The sequence below is a fragment of the Anabrus simplex genome, chromosome 1, assembly GCF_040414725.1.
Source record: "Anabrus simplex isolate iqAnaSimp1 chromosome 1, ASM4041472v1, whole genome shotgun sequence".
Classification (NCBI taxonomy): domain Eukaryota; kingdom Metazoa; phylum Arthropoda; class Insecta; order Orthoptera; family Tettigoniidae; genus Anabrus; species Anabrus simplex.
This window is the reverse complement of record NC_090265.1, coordinates 1,337,013,092-1,337,028,633: the sequence shown is the minus strand read 5'-3', so window position 1 is coordinate 1,337,028,633 and position 15,542 is coordinate 1,337,013,092. Positions and strand designations below refer to the sequence as shown.

General features: G+C 44.6%; 1 protein-coding gene and 3 non-coding genes across 4 annotated transcripts in view; 2 read left to right on the top strand and 2 right to left on the bottom strand.

Annotated features, from left to right (window-relative positions):
- Window positions 1–15,542, top strand: part of LOC136858952 (angiotensin-converting enzyme) — a 135,830-nt gene that overhangs the window by 73,018 nt on the left and 47,270 nt on the right. The gene's annotated exons all lie outside the window — the stretch shown is intronic.
- TRNAR-UCU (transfer RNA arginine (anticodon UCU)) lies at window positions 8,409–8,481 on the bottom strand. The gene has a single exon. It is a non-coding gene; the product is annotated as a tRNA-Arg (tRNA).
- Window positions 10,123–10,195, bottom strand: TRNAR-UCU (transfer RNA arginine (anticodon UCU)). Its single transcript has one exon. It is a non-coding gene; the product is annotated as a tRNA-Arg (tRNA).
- TRNAR-UCU (transfer RNA arginine (anticodon UCU)) lies at window positions 15,365–15,437 on the top strand. The gene has a single exon. It is a non-coding gene; the product is annotated as a tRNA-Arg (tRNA).

The window sequence follows — 15,542 nt, the reverse complement described above, 5'->3', positions numbered from 1 at the left end:
TTTATTCACGCTGAGTAAAATTGTACTTGAGGGGAAGGCCTAAAATTTAATTCTCAAATATTTATGTTATTAGTGGTCGGCGAGGAAAGCAACGGGAAACTACCTCACTCCTCATTTCCCTAGTACGCCTGTTCAGTGACGCCTAGGCTATTTATAACAGCTGTTAGCGGAGCTATGGAGGATCAAACCAGTCTTTGGGCTGAATACCCAACATACATACATACATTAGTGGTCGTATCGATAAATACCACATAACTAAAGTAAATAATAATAATAATCGTATGGCCTCAGCTACCGTTTGCAGACATTTCGATTTGACGCCATCTGGCTGTCTGCTCGTCAATTTCGACGTTCCGGTTTACTCTGTCTGCCATCTAGCGGACCTAGAGTAAACCGGATCTCTCTTGGGCGTCTATGGCTGAGATTTAATTAATTTTGTCGGGTAAATACCAAATGTATCACCAGAGTTCTTTTACATGCCGACATCGTACGACATGGAGTGTCGAATGGACTTTTTTCCGCTCTTCAAAAATCCGACTACCTCTGCCGGGTTTGAACCCGCTATCTTGGGATCCGGAGGCCGACACTCTACCACGGATCCACAGAGGCAGCCATAACTAATGTTATATGGTATTACATTTCCGACCATTTATGTCTCATACATTTTTACCGTACTGGTTATGGATAACAGAGATATTAATGAATTTGTATTTTTGTTACTAAGTCCATATCAGAGCCGAGTCGCAAGAAAATGGGTAAACAGAATATGATGAAAATCGGTATGTAAATTCGGAGAAGAAGGAACTACAGTCCACGCTATAAATAATTTTATAAGACGCCCTAATATCACAGAGTCGAAAGAAAACTAAATGTGAAGGCCTACAATATAGAAAGCTCATAAAATTGATCATTGTTTGTTGAGATGTGCTTTGTTTCTTCTGTTGCCACTCAACTCCGATAGATAGGATTACTGCTGCGTACCGAGTGTTTTTTTTCCTACGTCGCACCGACACAGATAGGTCTTATGGGACAATGGGATAGGAAAGGGCTAGGAGCGTGAAGGAAGCGGCATTGGCCTCAATTAAGGTACAGCCCCAGCATTTGCTTGGTGTGAAAGTGGAAACCACTGAATACCATCTTCAGTACTGCCGACAGTGGGGTTCGAATCCACTATCTCCCGGATACAAGCTCACAGCTGCGCGCCCCTAACCACACGACAAACTCGCTCGGTCGTACCGAGTGTAAAGGGGCCCATTCACAGTCGAGCCGGTTGGCGAGCCCGTCCATGTATAAAATCCACACCCCGAACCCGACTGACTCGACGGTGACCATACACTGGCGAACCCGTTGGCGGACCAGTCCGCCAGTCTGTATTGCAAATAGTAGGTCTATGTGCATTGCCTAGTTTTTGTTATAGAGAAAGTGGGTTCGAATCCCACTGTCGGCAGCCCTGAAGATAGTTTTCCCTTGGTTTTCCACTTTCACACGAGGCAAATGCTGGGACTGTACCTTAATTAAGGCCACGGCCGCTTCCTTCCAACTCCTAGGCCTTTCCTATCCCATCGTCGCCATAAGACCTATCTGTGTCGGTGCGACGTAAAGCCACTAGCAAAAAAAGTTTTTGTTATGGCCCAACGAAAACATTCCAAAGTGGCTGTAGCTGTTGCAGAATTTGTGCAATGATGAAGTAAAGAAGAAGAAACGTGTGTGAATGAAGGAATGGTTGAGAGATAAACTAGGATTTTCACACGTTAGCCTATTAAGAACTCTGTGAGTACAAGAACCTGCAGATTATAAGAACTTTCTGCGTACGGTTAGCGACAGTTTTTGCGAAAAATTGTTGGAGTTGATTCGGCCAAACATAGAGAAACAGGAGACACACATGAGAGATACCATCTGTGCTGAAGAGGGGTTAATTGTAACATTGCGATTTCTAGCGACAGGGAAAAGTTATGAAGACCTGAAATTTAGCAGTGTAATATCTCCTCAGCTACTTGGAAAAATTATTCCTGAGACGTGTTGGGCAATCTTCGATACGTTGCAGTCGGAATATTTGCACGTAAGTGGGCCTACACAATTTTGATTGTGATGTATTATATGATCGTTTTTATAAAACAAACGTAATATTCTTTTGAAAGTGATTAGTTTGGGAAATGTTATTTCACTACTAATTATGAAATACCGGTACAGAAAATTCCACTACTGTAGTAATGTATGATACATACTTACAGTATTAACAAGTTAAGTGCAGAGGCGCGAAAGTCATATATGTCATAGCACAATGGTCTATAGGCTAATATTATTTGTACGAGAGTATCGGGAGACCATGGATTCTTCTTCTTCTTCAAATTACTATTATTACTATTATTATTGTTGTTGTTGTTGTTGTTATTATTAGTGTTCGAATGTCGCACGAACACATGGAAGGTATTGCGTGACGCAAGGATGGGAAAGCTCCAGGACTAGCCCAGTACATTTCAATAAATTCTTCCCGGAACTGCTTATTCTTCTCAGAAGTAATTGTTATTTGAGGTAGGCCTAATTAACTCACACAGAAACCAAATTAAGCTACAGACGAAACCACAGTGAGCCGGTCTGGTACTGGCCATACACACACTGACGGGTTGGTGAACCGGTCGGGTTCGCTGGTTTACCAGTCGAACCGCCAACACTGACCCAACCTCGAGCCCAACCCTCAACAACCCCCCATACACCTTCGAGCCGGTCAGTGCGACCAAGGTCACGAACGGGCTCGCCAACCCGCTCGACTGTGAATGGGCCCCTTTAACATCCTGCCTGAATATTGGCGGGAAGTAGCTGGGGATTTAGATAACTTTCTTCTTTAGCATGCCATTCCTCTAGTTCATAAATTTTCTGATACTACTGGTGCGTAACACATTGGTTCATCACAGCAATCGAGCTATTCAGTCCCTACTCTGGGGCACTGATTGGAATGAGCAGTGTGCATATTTAACGGAATAATGGCAGTGGAGTGTTCACAGCTGTCTGCGGCCTGATCATTCCAGCACTGGAAATTTGGACTGTTAGATCGGCGCCGTAGTACTGTTCGTTAAAAGTGAGAAAATGTCCGGTTTTTCATTTGATCGAGTATTTGATATGATAACATTGCTTTTAATCGCTACTTTCCTACTGACGTTCTTGTGATGACCTATGTTGACTTCAGTTAGGAGAACCACAAGGCCAGTCTTTCTGAGAATCTCGTAGCGAAGCATGGGTACATCAGCTAGTTTTAGAATAATTATAGGCTAAAAAAATCCGAAAAATGCGGCACCGATTTTCGTGCGGTTTTTTCAAACCAGCAACAAAACGGTAATTTTTTCCCTGTTCTTGTCATATGTCTCAGTGTGCGCAAGCGGCATCAGAAATGTGTTCTTGGATGCCATCCGCAGAGTGTGCAGAGTACAGAGTGCAGAGGGCAGATAGCTCGCCCTGAGACCTTGGGCCATACATGACAAAAACAAAGAAAGATCAACCATTTTGGCGCTGGTTCAAAAATAATAAAACACGCAAAAAGCGATGTCGCATATTTTCGGAATGTTTATACTTATACTAAAATAGCCCCCATCTGTTGCTAAGTCTACAAAGACCGAGCTCGATAGCTGCAGTCGCTTAAGTGCGGCCAGTATCCAGTAATCGGGAGATAGTGGGTTCGAACCCCATTGTTGGCAGCCCTGAAGATGGTTTTCGTTGGTTTCCCATTTTCACACCAGGCAAATGCTGAGGCTGTACCTTAATTAAGGCTACGGCCGATTCCTTCCCATTCCTAGGCCTTTCCTATACCATCGTCGCCATGAGACCTATCTGTGTTGGTGCGACGTAAAGCAACTAGCAAAAAAAAAAAAAAAAAAAAAAAAAAAAACTTGCAACCAATTTTTTATTTTTTTGGTATGACCTTTCAAGACTTGACTTAAAAATTCAATACCTCTAGCGTATTTGGACTAACTCACTGAAATCAGGTGACACATATCCTATTAGATGTAACACCTCAATAAAAAAGATACAGAGGTCTAGTGGTACAATTTTAGGTTCTAGATGACATTTTGTGCTTTCTTTTTGTGGTTCTAAACTTTTGACCGGTACTGTAAAAGTATGTAGAGACACCCTGAATTTTCTTCAATATTCCATATCTAACTTTTGTGTGTTAAGTGTTCAGACTGGAGGCTGGTTGGATCCTCAAATAGCACCACCAAAGATTATGCAGCTATTGAGAAACCGCAGAAACCAACGATGACGCTAAAACGAGGCGTAAAAATCATGATAAGGAAAGAGGTAGTTTCCAGTTCCTTTCCTCACTGCGCGGTAAAGTGCTGTTGCAAGAAGACTGGCCATATATGTAGCACTTTTCATAACACTAGTCGTGCTCGTCAGCATTACCGATTCCTCAGCGGCTTGTCTTACACGTAAATAAGACTTCAATGTAATATAAGTTTTGCTCTGACTTGTGCCAGGAGGCAGATGTAAAATATTCTTCCGTAAATAAATAGCAACAGGCAGTGCATTCCATTAACTGTAAAGGAAATCCGAAGCAATCTTGCAGATTTACGTGGCTTTAAATTTCAGGAGACCTCAAGTCGATTCAGGACTCAGAGACGAAACTTCACATTTCATTGACCTCATATACAAAACTTTTTCAAGTTGTCATTGAGATTCCTCACGTGGAACCTTTCAGTATTCCCAGTGGTGGAGTAAGTACCGGCTGTATGTGAGTTGTGACTAAGAGTGAGTTTCTCACCAGCATGCATTTATCGGAGTAATCTTGAATAGCTTCTGCAAGGCTTGTTACTTCACGTGAGAGCATGACTCAGGCTTTTAAGATCCTATAGTCATTCATTTTCAACGTGCTCATACTTTAAAGGCTTTTGAAAAATTTCCACCAGGAGTCTTAATAGCTACATACTGAAGAGGTGGAAACAGCAACAACCTTCGCGTCATAGAACTCTCGGCCAGTTGGCGAACTAAGTAAAAATGCATCATGATTTTGTATTAATAACGGCATTTTATCAACAATAATGTCCGACTCGTTGGCTGAATGGTCACCGTACTGGCCTTCGGTTCAGAGGGTCCCGGGTTCGATCCCCGGCCGTGTCGGGATTTTAACCTTAATTGGTTAATTGTGGCGTATTCAACATTAGAAATCATCCTAGGTAGGGCCCTCATCTTCACAGACATGCAGGTCGCCTAATAAGCCGTCTACTAGAAAAAGACCTACATCAGGCCATTATTATTATCAACAACAATCAACAACCTTAATTTTTTATTTTACATACATTTGCTCCGTAGAAACCGCAAGCGGATTATCCTGAGAAATAACCTTGTGTTATAAATATAAGATTATAATCTTTACGACCCTCTAACTACTTTTATGGCTTGTGAAGTGGCTGAGGTGCTGAGATTTCTATTAAGTGCCAGTATATCTAACGACACGAGGCTGATATATTTGAGCGCCTCCAAACACCAGACTGAAATGGGGATCGAACAAGCCTACTTGGGCTCAGAGCCACTTATCCCAGGAAACAAGCTTTATCTACCGTATTCAATGTTTCAAAGTCGCATGTGATCCTATACACCTTAAAACAATACTATTAAGGAGTTGTTTTCAGATTTACAAATTTTCATTTTGTGAATATTGTCCCGCATGAGTTCTTCTACGTGCCGGCTAGCGAGATAAGGCTGACATATATAAGCAACGAACTGAGCCGGGATTATCACAATGAAATTCAATGGAGTATTGTTCTGACACGTTCTTCGTCAACACTGTCTGACAGTTAACACAAATTTATCGTCCGAAGATTGCTCGAAACCGACTTGGTCCTCGTTAAAGCATACGATTCTATTGAACTGATTACCTCATTCAGGTTGCAGGGTTTAAATGAAATGTGATGTGTGAAAACTTTCGCTTTTACAGAAGACTACATCCCAGACTCACAATGATCCCTTGTTCTCGCCGCTCTCTCGAGAAGGTCGACTGTCACCTCTAATGAAGTGGATCACTGGGCCAAGGACTAAGAGCTGCCAGTTCCTTTAATCCTCTCGTGCATGAATTTTCTTTTGGAAGTGAAAAAATTGAACACTTTGTATTTATTGCAAGCTTTCAAAATACAATAACATTTTCTAAAGAAAATTACACATACATTTCCTTTGAAAATTGTAAGGGGCTCACATTTTTCGAGAAAATTATGGTAATAGTAGGTATATGATAATATAGCTATTGGGCTTTTACCATGTCAAAAAAAAAAAAAAAAAAAACAAGGTGAAATTCTTTACTTTTCGTAGAGAAATTTGGTGCGCGTCTTCAGAAGAAAACTTTGTCTGTTCACGGGGAAGACGTCTCTAATAATGACGGTTTTAATTTAATAATACTTTACCACTGGTTCATATAAATGGCACTCTCGTTTGTCACCAGATGGCTCGCTGTGCGAAGAGTACTCTCCTTATTTTCTCGAGACGGCAAAAGCCCAAACGCTATATTATCATATCTATAATTACGGGCCGTGAAATCATGAACCTAAATACAGTAATGGTAATATATCGTAGACGACATACAAAATAGTAGTATCATTTGAAGGAACACATACTTCTACTACAGAAAAATGTTTACTCACAGATTACAATTACTGTATGTGATCGTATTTACTTCAGTAATTTAGCATGTCCGCCTCTGTGGTGTAGTGGTTAGTGTAAATAGCTGCCACCCTCCGCAGGCCCGGGTTCGATTACTGGCTCTGCCACGAAATTTGAACTGTAATACGAGGGCTGGAATGGGATCCACTCAGCCTCGGGAGGTCAAATGAGTAGAGGATGGTTCGAATCCCACCTCAGCCAGTCTGGAAGTGGTTTTCCGTGGTTACCCACATCTCCTCCAGGCAAATGACACTACGGCATTTAATTTAAGGCCACGGCCACTTCTTCCCTCTTCCTTGTCTGTCCCTTCCGATCTCCCCATCCCTCCACAAGGCCCTGTTCAGCATAGCAGGTGAGACTCCCTGGGCGAGGTACTGGTCCCCCTCTACAGTTGTATCCCCGACCCAATGTCTCACGCTTGAGACGGTAGCATGTGTGACAGGTGTAGAACATGTTTCCCACTTCCATCACTTGGATTTAGTTTAGTCCGACTCCGGTTAGCGTTATCAGCTACCATCCTCGGTGCCCGGGTTCGATTCCCGGTTCTGCCAGAAATTAAAGAATGGCAGGAGGTCACCTGCAATGGGAGTGTGCCAGAAAAGTGCGCCTCCTCGGAATGAGGACACAAGTTAAGGGCAGTGTCCTTTAGCTTCAGACTCTTGGTCGGGGGATACAACTGGGGAGTATGACCAGTACCTCGCCTAGGCGGCCTCACCTGCTATGCTGAACAGGGGCCTTGGGGAGGGATGGGAAGATTGGAAGGGATAGAGAAGGAAGAAGGAAGGAAGCTGCCGTGGCCTTAAGTTAGGTACCATCCCGGCATTCGCCTGGAGGAGAAGTGGGAAACCACGGAAAACCACTTCCAGGATGGCTGAGGTGGGAATCGAACCCACCTCTACTCAGTTGACCTCCCGAGGCTGAGTGGACCCCGTTCCAGCCCTCGTGCCACTTTCCAAATTTCGTGGCAGAGCCGGGAATCGAACCCGGACCTCCGGGGGTGGCAGCTAATCACGCTAACCACTACACCACAGAGGCGGACATCACATGCGGTCTTTTGCTTAAACTCTTGCAGGGAAGTACAGAAAGGCACATACCTATTAGGGAACCCATATAAGGAACTACTTGCCAGTAAAATAACTTGTATTAAACCGACTTCTTCAGTAAAGGTGACGGATTCGCTTCCCAGTCTTACCACGGGGTATGCTAGCAGGCACCAATTCACGAAATGTATTTGTGTATGTCAAGTTCGCTCGTCCTCCACTTCCAGGATGGCTGAAGTGGGAATCGAACCCAGCTCTACTTTTGACATCCCGAGGCTGAGTTGACCGCGTTCCAGTCCTCGTGCCACTTTCCAAATTTCGTGGCAGAGCCGGGAATCGAACCCGGGCCTCCGGGGGTGGCAGCTAATCACAGTAACCACTTCACCACAGAGGCGGACTTTTTCTCTTGTACCATGAATAAATATCAACATTTTCCCCAGGATGGTGTTCACATTTTCTGTCCTTTCGAAAAAGTCATTCTACATACTAAACAGGGTCGCGGATAGAATCACGCATGCATGAGTTCATTTACTTTCATTGTATGATGTTTGGAATAGTTTAAGAAAGTCATGTAGGCTATAATGAGGTAAAACTATACATGACATCAGATAGAATCAGGTGGATCATTTCTCAACGAAACTGCTGAATTATTGCCGTAAACATACGAGTGACAGCTAATGGATCATGATTTTAGCACTAATTGATTCATGTATTTAAAAACGACATCACCCCTTGTGGGGATCGAACCCACGACCTTTGCATTAGAAGTGCAACGCGCTTTCCACTGCGCCAAAGGGGCTGCTTGTATCGAAATTGACGGATCTTACATGTTCAGTAAGGACGTAATAAAAAGAGATTTTTGTTGTGCAGTGCGAAGCAAATTAATTTTCTGAGTGGCTTTCGTTGTTATAAGGCAACGGTGATTATCTGCTAGGGCCTCTTTCTGACATCATCATGAATACATATAGGAAGTCTGCCATTTTTCATCCCCAATACCTTTCAAGACACTATTGCATACTTTCAGTATTGATCGTTAGACTAGGGATGAAAACATATGGCGCGACACATGAGCTATTTTTGACCCATCCAGATATGGATTCAGATTCGGCAGGCGGTGGAGCCGGTCCCCACCATCATCTTTCCTTTCTGTCTGTCCATGGTTTAGATGGGGCTTCATTCATTCTATTCTTGACCCGGTCGAATGACTGGAAACAGGCTGTGGATTTTCACTTTTCAATTCTTTCTTAATCAGCTTACCATCCAGGGTTGGTTTTTGCCTCGGGCTCAGCAAAGTATCCCAACTATACCGTCTCAAGGGCGGTATCCTGGAGCGTGAGACATTTGGTCGGCGATACAACTGGGAAGGATGACCAGTATCTCGCCCAGGCGGCATTCCATGCTATGTTGAACATGGGACTTGTGGGGGATGGGAAGATTAGAAGGGATATGCAAGTAAGAGAGAAGGAAGCGACCGTGGCCTTAAGTTAGGTACCATCCCGGCATTTGCCTGAAGAAGAAGTGGGAAAACACGGAAAATCACTTTGAGGAAGACTGAGGTGGGAATCGAACACCCTCTACTCAGTTGATCTCCCGAGGCTGAGTGGACTACGTTCCAGCCCTCGTACCACTTTTCAAATTTCGTGGCAGAGCCGGGAATCGAATCCGGACCTCCAGGGGTGGCAGCTAATCACACTAACCACTACACCACAGCGGCGGAAAGTTCTGTATAGTGAGGTAAAACTATTCACGAAATGACATGAAATCAGATGGATAATTCCTCAGCGAAACTGTCGAATTCTTCTTCTTCTTCTTCTTCTACTTAATCTGTTTATCCTCCAGGGTCGGTTTTTCCCTCAGACTCAGCGCGGGATCCCACCTCTACCGCCTCAAGGGCAGCGTCCTGGAGCTTCAGACTCTGGGTCGGAGGATACTACAGGGGAAGATGACCAGTATCTCGCCCAGGTGGCCTCACCTGCTATGCTGAATAGGGGCCTTGTGGAGGGATGGGAAGATTGGATGGGACAGGCAAGGAAGAGGGAAGGAAGCGGCCGTGGCCTTCAGTTAGGTACTATCCCGGCATTTGCCTGGAGGAGAAGTGGGAAACCACGTAAAACCACTTCGAGGAAGGTTGAGGTGGGAATCGAGCACCCTCTACTCAGTTGATCTCCCGAGGCTGAGTGGACTACGTTCCAGCCCTCGTACCACTTTTCAAATTTTGTGGCAGAGCCGGGAATCGAATCCGGACCTCCAGGGGTGGCAGCTAATCACGCTAACCACTACACCACAGAGGCGGAAAGTTCTGTATAATGAGGTAAAACGATTCACGATATCATACGAAACCAGATGGATAATTCCTCAACGAAGCTGTTGAATTATTGCCGTAAATATAAGAGCGACAGTGATTTTAGCGCTATTTAATTCCTTTATCTAAAAACGACATCGCCCCTTGTGGGGATCGAACCCACGACCTTTGAATTAGAAGTCCAACGCGCTTTCCACTGCGCCAAAGGGGCTGCTTGTGTTAAGTTTGACGGATCTTACATGCTCAGTAACGACGTAATAAAAAGAGATTTTTGTTGTGCAGTGCGAAGCAAATGAATTTTCTGAGTGGTCTTAGTGGTTGTAGGCAAATGTGTTAGGACCTCTTTCTGATATCATAAGAAATACATATAGGAAGTCTTTGCCATTTTTCATCCCCAATACCTTTCAAGACACTATTGCATACTCTAAATATTGAGCGTTAGACTAGGAAATAAAACATATTCCGGGGTACATGCGCTTTTTTTTTAACCAATTCAGAGCTGGATTCGGGAGGCGAAGGAGCCGGTCTCCACCATCATCTCTCCTCTCTGTCTGTCCATGGTTTATCATTTTCCTCACTAAGGCAGATGCCGGGGCAGTTCCTTTTATAGGCCACAATCACTCCCGTCTTACCCTTCTCGGCACATCAGATCACTGCAACACATTTCATAGGTCTGAGAGAGGGCATCATTCTCTAGTGTTTCACCTAATGGTTTGTCTGTTTGTAGTGATTCAGGCACCCTGGTGACAGACCGATCACTTCCTAGCTTATATCCTGGAACATTTTCCAGAGGGTGTTTGTTGGTAGTGGTGTTTATTATTACTTCGAGAAGGGAGGTACTCCTTTCGCCAGCGTAAATTAAGTCAAATGCAAATTTGTATAACTCAGCAACGTGCTTAATATGCATGCATTAAAATTACGGAAATGATGCTCCAATTCATAAAAAGATTAGTAATTCTTTCCTCTGTAGTCTCCGTGGCTCTGGCGGCAGCGCGCCGGCCTCTCACCGCTGGATACCGTGGTTTAAATCCCAATCACACCATGTGAGATTTGTGCTGGACAACGCGGAGGCGGGACAGGTATTCCTCCGGGTACTCCGGTTTTCCCTGTCATCTCTCATTCTAGCAACACTCTGCATATTAAAATTTCATTTCATCTGTCAGTCATTAATCATTGCCCGAGAGGAGTGCTATAGGGTTCGGCAGCCGGCACAACTCCTATCCTCGCAGCTAGATGGGGCTTCGTTCACTCTATTTTTGACCCGGTCGAATGACTGGGAACAGGCTGTGATTTTCATATTTTAATTCTTTCTTTCTTAATCTGCTTACCGTCCATGGTTGGTTTTTGCCTCGGTCGCAGCGAGTGATCCCACCTCTACCGTCTCAATGACAGTATCTTCGAGCGTGAGATATTTGGTCGGGGATACAACTGGGGAGGAGGACCAGTGGCCTCCCCTGCGGAATATGGGCGTTGTGGGAGATGGGAAGAGTAGATGGGATAGGCAAGTAAGAGGAAAGGAAGCGGCCGTGGCCTTAAGTTAGGTACGATCCCGGTATTTGCCTGAAGAAGAAGTGGGAAAACACGGAAAACCACTTTTAGGAAGGGTGAGGTGGGAATAGAACCCTCTCTACTCAGTTGATCGCCCGAGGCTGAGTGGACTCCGTTACTGTATTCATATTAATTTTCAAATTTCGTGGCAGAGCCGGGAATCGAGCCCTGCCCTCCGGGTGTGGCAGCTAATCACACTAACCACGACACCACAGAGGCGGATTGTCTTTCTTAACAAAATTATTTTGATTTCACCTCTAACTTTTAAGTTTTCTGGCCTTGACATGGTGTTCGACAAAGACGCCAGTCGACTGTGTGAACAGCAGAACAATGGATGCCGTTACATATATTCGCAAAGATTTTCTCATTTTATCCTTAGAACCTGTATGAAAGCTGGCGAAAGTTTCACAGGTTTCATTTCTCTGTCAGAGTAATATTTCGTGCAATGAAATGGGATTATGACGCAATTTCTATTTAATTTCGGCTGTAGCCACAGTTTAAGTGGGGTAACGAACTGTTTCTCGGGTTTCGAATTCGAAACCCAAAGAAAATCCTACATACTGAAATTGGTTTGCAGTTCCCAAAATATTCGTTTACAGGATATAAATAGATACAGCTGGGATATTCAGTTACATTTCTTCCTGAAATGAGTGTTGCAGGTTCGAATTATTTTGTACCTGTTAGAATACAATGGTGTTTGTTCTCAATTAATAGTCATTCCACCGAGCTCGATAGCTGCAGTCGCTTAAGTGCGGCCAGTATCCAGTAGGTTCGAACCCCACTGTCGGCAACACTGAAAATGGTTTTCCGTGGTTTCCCATTTTCACACCAGGCAAATGCTGGGGCTTACCTTAATTAAGGCCACGGCCGCTTCCTTCCCACTCCTAGCCCTTTCCTGTCCCATCGTCGCCGTAAGATCTATCTGTGTCGGTGCGACGTAAAACAACTAGCAAAAAAAAGTCATTCTATACTTCTGATATACTCGACTGATATTCCCTGGCACTTGATTCATTGTCTGATCAATCTCGGCTAGTTACACCATGTAATCGAGACATCGTATGCCTTCTATTTTTTTTCTTCCAGTGCATACTCCTCTGTATGTAAGCACTCTCCAACAATTCCCTCAGGATAGAATGTAGATGAGAGACTGCACCCTTGTCTAACTCCTCCACCAATTCTACAGTCTTTCGTTATCATATTTCCCATCTTTACTCTTATCTTGAAACCATTCACAGGTTTTTAACAAATTTTCTTCATTCGCGGTTTAGTTTCACTCAGAATTTCGTGTGAGAATGAAATCTAAGACTACTTATAGTAGCAGTCTCGTTTAGTTTCACTAAAACCAAGACTTTCCTCCTGGGGGTCAAATCAAAGACCACTTAAATACATAGAAAGTTCCACTGGGACAAAGTGTCTCTTACTGATAATCGATTATCTTAATTCGTTTTTATGTAATATTCACAATGAACCAATTGTTTATGTTGAAACTGCAGTGCCTCTTGTAGGGCTCGAACCCACAACCTTTGAATTAGCTGTCCAACGCGCTTTCCAATGTGCCAAACGGGCTCGATCTGCTGGGTACGAACCAGTCTACGAATTTAGTAATGTAAACAGTTGTAGGGCCGCTTCTCTGCCATAGTGCTTCGTGTGATTAACTACTACCCCTGGAGGCCCGGGTTCGATTCCCGGCTAAGCCACGAAATCTGAAAAATAGTACGAGGGCTGGAACGGGGTCCACTCAGCCTTGGGAGGTCAACTGAGCCATCCTCGATTTGGTTTTCCGTGGTTTCCCACTTCTCCAGGAAAATACCGAGATGGTACAAAACTTAAGGCCACCGCCAATTCCTTCCCTCTTCTTTGTCTATCCTTAGCAATCTCCCAATCCCCCACAAGAAGCCTGTTCAGCAAAGCAGGTGAGACCGCCTGCACGAGGTACAGTTGCATCCTCAGCGGGCGAGTTGGCCCGTGCGATTAGGGGCGCGCAGCTGTTGGTTTGCATCCGGGAGATAGTGGGTTCGAATCCCACTGTCAGCATCTCTGAAGATAGTTTCCCGTATTTCCACACCAGGCAAATGCTGGGGCTGTACCTTAATTAAGGACACGGCCGCTTCCTCCCCACTCTCATCCCTTTCCTATCCCAACGTCGCCATATAAGACCTGTCTGTGTCGAGGCGACGTAAAGCCACTAGCAAAAAAAATGTATACCCGACACTCCAGGACACTGCCCTTGAGGCGGGAGAGGTGGGATCCCTCGTTGAATCCGACGGATAAACGAATCCTGGAGGGTAAACTATTTTTTTTTAAGTGGATAGAATACTGTACATTCACGGGATCCGCTGGCAATCATTAGAGAGAAAAGGCATACTCAGCTCACTCGGAAGGTCGTAGTTTAGTTCCTCACCAGGAAATCTAAAAATATGGAAATGAGACTTCCACTCCTAGAGAGTCATATGGCTCGCCTCACTTAACAATGAGTACGGCATTATTTCCTTGGTTACAAGACTACGGAAAGTGAAAGCCACTCCACTCCTTCAAGGGCCTTCATGTGAATGGAAATGAATAGTCAGGAACATTTATCTAAAATACTTTTAATTTAATTCCTTGGAAGAACAAATGATTGTATAGTGAGACGAATTCAGTAAAGATGCAGTGAATGTAATAGGCTACAGTTATATATTACGTTTCAGGTTAAAATAACTTATGCAGAAAGCAGCTAATAGAACTTTAATTTATTTTGTTATTTTTTCTACGTCGCGACGTCGCACCGATTCTGAGAGGTCTTATGGCGACGATGGAATAGGACGGGGCTAGGAACAGAAAGGAAGGGACCGTGGCAATGATTAATGTACAGCTTCCGCATTTATCTGGTGTAAAAGTGGGAAAACCATGCAAGTAGCTGCAGGGTTTGGGTCATGTACATATCAGCTAGTGGGTTCGAACCTCACTGTCACTAGCTCTGAATATGGTTTTCCGTGGTACCCCCTTTTTAAACCGGGGAAATGTTGGGACTGTACCTTAATTAAGGCCACGACCGCTTCTTTCCCACTCCTAGCTCTTCCGTAACCCATCGTAGTGGTTAGTGTGATTAGCTGCCATCCCCGAAGGCCCGGGTTCGATTCCCGGCTCTGCCACGAAATTTGAAAAGTGGTACGAGGACTGGAACGGGGGCCACTCAGCCATGGGAGGTCAACTGAGCCATCCTCGATTTGGTTTTCCGTGGTTTCCCACTTCTCCAGGAAAATACCGAGATGGTACAAAACTTAAGGCCACGGTCGCTTCCTTCCCTCTTCTTTGTCTATCCTTAGCAATCTTCCAATCCCCCACAAGAAGCCTGTTCAGCATAGCAGGTGAGGCCGCCTGGGCGAGACACTGGTCATCCTCCCCAGTTGTCTCCTCCGACCCAATGTCTCACACTCAAGGACACTGCCCTTGAGGTGGTAGAGGTGGGATCCCTCGCTGAGTCCGAGGGAGAAGCCGACCCTGTAAGGTAAACACATAAAGAAGAAAAAGAAGAGTTGGCCGTGCGGTTAAGGTCGCGCAGCTATAGCTTTCATTCTAGAGATGGTGGGTTTGAATCCCACCGTCGACAGCCCTGAAAATAGTATTGCGTTGTCTCCCATTTCCACAGCAGGAAAATACCTGTACCTTAATGAAAACCACGGCTGCTACCTTCCCAATCCTAGTCCTTTGCCATCCTTGCGTCGCCGAAAGCCTTCGATGAGTTGTTGCGAGTTTAAACTAGTAATCCTTTCGTTCTCATGTATCTCTCTAATTCGGCCCGATTACCTCCTCAGTGAAGGATCTCACTTCATTGTCTTCAGCGTTGTATCAAGCCCCTTTGGCGCAGTGGAAAGCGCGTTGGACTTCTAATTCAAAGGTCGTGGGTTCGATCCCCACAAGGGGCACGTTGATTTTAGGGTGGTAGATTTAACACTCTTGCGAATTTACTGCTCAATTGTTACTTAAAAGATCAGCGAGCTTCATAAAGCATGTCTTCCCTTGTGCAAAAT